This window comes from Aethalodelphis obliquidens, unplaced genomic scaffold (assembly GCF_003676395.1).
Source record: "Aethalodelphis obliquidens isolate GAN/ISIS:26980383/991018 unplaced genomic scaffold, ASM367639v1 scaffold88, whole genome shotgun sequence".
Lineage (NCBI taxonomy): Eukaryota > Metazoa > Chordata > Mammalia > Artiodactyla > Delphinidae > Aethalodelphis > Aethalodelphis obliquidens.
The window spans coordinates 4,121,123-4,126,188 of NW_020838032.1; the positions used below are offsets into that span (position 1 = coordinate 4,121,123).

Consider the following 5,066-nt stretch of genomic DNA (forward strand, 5'->3'; position numbering starts at 1 on the left):
CTATTTCGAATGTATAAAGAACTCTCCATATTCAACAGTACAAAAAGCAAACAATACAATAAAAACATGGGCAAAAGACATATAGAGACATTTCACTGAAGAACATATACAGATGGTAAACAAGTACTTGAAAAGTGTCCAACATCATTACCCACTAGGGAAATGAAAATAAAAACCACAATGAGAAATCACCACACACCTAAACAGAATGGCTAAAATAAAAAATGCTGTTGGAGATGCAGAGAAACTAGATTACCTGATATGGCTGGTGGGAAAGTAAAATGGTACAGTCACTCTGGGAAACTGGAAGTTTCTTAAAATGCAACTAGCCTTCAGTTTAGCAACTAACCTTCAATTTAGTATTCGCACTTCTGGGCATTTATTCCAGAGATATGAAAACCGATGTTCGCACATAATCCTGTACATAAATATTTATAGTAGTTTATCCATAATAGTTGCAAACTGGAAACAATCCAGTTGTCCTTCAAGAGGTGAATAGTTAAACAAACTGTGATACATCTGTACTGCAGAATACAACTCAGCAATAAAAAGCAATGAACTATTGATACATGCAACAATGTGGACGAACCTCCAGAGAATTGTGTTGAATGGAAATAAGCCAAAATAGTTACATACCATATGACTCCATTTATATAAAATTTTTAATTTAATTAATTAATTTATTTTTTATTTTTGGCTGCGTTGGGTCTTCGTTGCTGCGTGTGGGCTTTCTCTAGTTGTGGTGAGCGGGGGCCACTCTTCGTTGCGGTGCACAGGTCTCTCATTGCGGTGGCCTCTCCTGCAGCAGAGCACGGGCTCTAGGCACACACGTGGGCTTCAGTAGTCATGGCACGTGGGCTCTAGAGCACAGGCTCAGCAGCTGCGGTGCACAGGCTCAGTTGCTCCAAGGCATGTGGGATCTTCCCAGATCAGGGCTTGAACCCGTGTCCCCTGATTTGGCAGGCAGACTCCCAACCACTAAGCCACCAGGGAAGCCCTATATAACATTTTTGAAGTGACAAAATTATAGGAAGGGAGGACAGAATAGTGGTTGCCCAGGGTCGAGAATGGGGTGAGGGCTGGAGGGAAGCGGCTGTGACTTTCAAAGTGCAACATGGTGCTGGAACTGTTCTGTATCTTGACTACATCAATGTCAATATCCCAATTAGGATATTGCATTGATATTTGCAAGATGTTTCCATTAGGGTAAAGGGTGCATGAGACCTCTATTTTTTCCTACAACTGCATGTGAATCTACAGTTATCTAAAAAAGTTCATTAAAACACACACAACAGACGTAATTTATCTTCTCTGTCCCTTAAAATGTTACCTTTAGAAAATTTCCTGGCAACCTAAGAATCCTCACTATTTACTTCAATTTACTGTTATTCCAAGATCTCAAAGCCAGTTAGAACGTATAATCTAAGTTGACATTAAATCATTTAATCACTGCTAATATTAAGAACATATCAGAAAAATAAAACACCTTAAAACATCACCCGGATAGTGTAAATGGAAAATCTCTGTAGGTCCACATAATTCAGCAGTGTTGGAAATTTACCAGAGCCAATTGTATAACAATGGTTTTAAAAATTCGGTTTAATTGAATCCATGTTTTCTTTTATATAGTACTTTTAAATAATGGTGTAAAGAATAAATGTAACAAATTTAGGAAGTTACAGTTAATTAGCCTTTTGCCAAAAACAAATTCAAACTTTGCATAAACTACAATGTTATGTTTGCATTTCATTTTTGCACTGTGATAAAAGTCAGGGTGAAGATGTCTATCCATCCTTTTACTCAAATTCATAAAAATAAATTTGTTTAGGAGCTTTTCAGTATTAGAAGATATAAGTAAATTTCACTAATGCTTAAAACAAAATTCTTCAAACTAATTTTATGGTCTAGTATTAAAGCCCTGTAAATTATAGTACAAGATCCTAGTACAAGGAAAAGTTCTTTAAAGAATTTTTACAGCTACTGATTGTCCAATGCCAAGGGTGCCAATTTGTATCTCTTTGGTCCTAATCTTATAACTCTGTAGCAGGGGTACTGAGGAATACTTGAATAAACCAAAGTTACATTTTTATTTGGTAAAGATAATATTTACCTTTAAGCAAAGGTTTCATAACTCAACTGGGTAATTGATTTTCACTTGGAAAAGAAAAGGAATATATTCCAAGTATAAAACAATTATAAAATTTAGGTCTCTAAAGACCCATCTCTTTAATCTATTTCAAAGTATTTGGGCAGGTTATAGCATATAATTTATTGCTTGGTTGTTTTATGAAGTCCACACTTTTATTTCTATCATCCTGAAAAGTTTTTCTCAAACTTACGCTCATATAAAGCATACATATTTTGACTTCATTTGTTTTATTTACTTTTGTTTTCTGGGAGTCTTTGACACCTCTTATTTTAGATTTAGTGTGTACTTGGTAGTGTCTAGAACCAATCAAAATAAGAGCTCCACTGAATTTGAGACTGTACAACTTTACTTGCTAATTCTCTGTTAAGGTGGGCCGTCCTATCTTATTCAAAGATAGCTTTCAAGGGAAACACATTGCCTTTACCAAAAGTGTGACATAGCCCTTCCAACCCTGGAGGAACAGATTCCTTACCAAGGTGGGGAAAAACATTTACATAGCAGAGGCATCCTATCAAACTCTGACTTTAAGGAGGCCTTCCTTTGAGGCCAGGAGTCTCTTCCCCTAAGTCTGGGAGAATGATCCTTGAGTGGGGATCTTAGCAAGGGTGATATTAAAAATGTTTGACTATGTAAATGGCAGATGCCTGAACATTCAGGTACATGCCAAACCAGCATACAACAGCTGCACATCGGAGCTGGATCCTTGCCTGGTACAGGTCTCTGACTCAGGGAATTCTTAAATGAGCAGTTTATAATGGAACTTATTGCTCTCTATTTCATTATGCACTTAAAAGAAGATGAATTTGACCAATTAGATAGTGGGAGAGCCAGGTCCTAATGTGAAGATTTCAAAGCCCCACAGCAAAGCCTTGGAGCTAGCACTCAAAGCTCTTCCCTCACAGTTAGACTTGGCTCATTACTATATTTCCGTTTTAATCCTGGTTGCTTGGGTAGATCTTAGGAAGGAAAAGGCTTTATGCCTATGCACCATTTCACCTGAAATTTTAAAACTTAAGAGCATGCATTCACACAGCTGTCTGAGCTTCCCAGGAATTGGATTTTCACTCTGGTGTTCATCCTCCAGGTGGCAGCAGTCCCTCTTACCAAAGAATGGCAATCTTGTTAGCTCTGGTTTTGCGTCTGTCTGCGTGTCTCTCCATGGTATGCATCCTAGTTCCAGCAGTGGAAGCAAACTCACAGTCCCAGACTCAAATCTTACAAAGTGAAAGGCTCACCTAAATCCTAATCTGAATAACTCTCAAACCTAGAAAATAGTCTCCCAAATCACTGTAATTGTCTGACGTGATGGAACTACTAGGTATTCAGAGAGAATGCATTTCCCGTCCTAAATGGCACGGTTAGACTACATTTCCCAGCCTGCCTCGGGCTAGATGTGATTACGTGACTGAATTTAGCTGGTGGCTTAGGAGTGGAATTAACTCTACAGAAACAAGTGTATGTATGCCTTCTGTCCCCTTTTCCCACTTCCACTATATGGTTACAGACACTGAGCGCAGTCTCGATAGACTGGGAGGTAGAAGAGGGCGGTTGTCGAGGGCCGAAGCCCATGGAACTGCCGGGAGAAGCCGGTGCTCTCAGTGGAGAAGTTACAAAAGGTTCCGATGATCTTGATCCCACGTGGGTGAGAGACCAGCCCGTAGTTCGGGTCAGGGGCCAACTCTACTGTTTTCACCAGCCTAATGGGATAATAATCCCTTAGATGTTTCCAAACAGTCCGGTTCCATATCCACTCGGAACGCCTTCCGCCTTGGTGGGGTGCGTCCCGGTCCAGGAATAACCATACCAAGTAGAGAACAGAGAAACACCAGAGCGGCGTGAAGAGGAGGAAGAGGAGGAGAAGGGAAAAGAAAGGGCCCATGAAGGGGAAAGTGAGCACGTACTGGTAGACGCTCAGTACTTCTAGCCGCTGTGTCTGCAGGGTTTTCATGCTGCGGGAGGGCGGCGGGGCTGTGGAGACTCCCAGTCGCTCCCCTTCTGCCAGCAGGGCTCCAGGGCCCGGAGAACAAACGACCAAGGTTTCGATATGAGCCCGGGAATCCTTTCCTGTCTGAGCGGCCAAGGCCTTGGGGCCCCCCGGGATTGCTTCTAGGGGGCTTTGTGAATGAGGAGACCCGTGGATCCGGAGCCCCAGAGGTCGCTCCTTCTCACCAACAGTTTCTCATTTCAACACCTTCCGGTTCTCAGAGGTATCGCTTTGACTACACTGTGTCAGTCATACTCCTGCGTGCACTTGAAAGTGAATTGAAACTGGTTAAAGACAAATACTGTATGATATTACTTATATGTGGAACCTAAAAAATACAACAAGCTAGCGAATAAAACAAAAAAGAAGCAGACTCACGGATATAGAGAACAAATTAGTGGTTGGGGGGGACAATATAGGGCTGGAAGAGTGGGAGGTACAAACTATTAGATGTAAGGTAGGCTCAAGGATGTATTGTACAACACAGGGAATAGAGCCAATATTTTGTAATAACTGTAAATGGAAAATAACCCTTAAAGTGGTATTAACATTTTTAAATTTTAAAAAATTTACATAGAAATAAAAGATCCCAATATCGCAAAGGCACTAGAAGAATAGGTAGGAAGGACTTGCTCTATCAGCTATGACGATACTGCTATTTCTACTGCAATTAAGACACTGATATTGTCACAAGAATTAGAAAATAGATCAAAAGAAATAAAAGTCCAGGGGGAAAAAACCAAACAAACTGGTTTTACTAACCGTCAGGGCTAACCATGGATGGCTCTCTCCAGCTATTAGATTATGGTCTAGTAGGTGCAGCTGTTCAGTAACAATTTCAGAAAAGCTCCCTGGTGGACAGCAGGAAATCCTAAAAGCAGAGTTAAATTTCACTCTTGACTTTGGTAAGGCTAGTAAACCATTTAAATGAAT

At 40.4% G+C, this 5,066-nt stretch overlaps 1 pseudogene; it reads right to left on the reverse strand.

The window, feature by feature from the left end:
- Positions 1-1,093: 1,093 nt before the first annotated feature.
- LOC113613489 (2-acylglycerol O-acyltransferase 3 pseudogene) lies at positions 1,094-4,322 on the reverse strand (annotated as a pseudogene).
- Between the last annotated feature and the right edge of the window lie 744 nt (positions 4,323-5,066).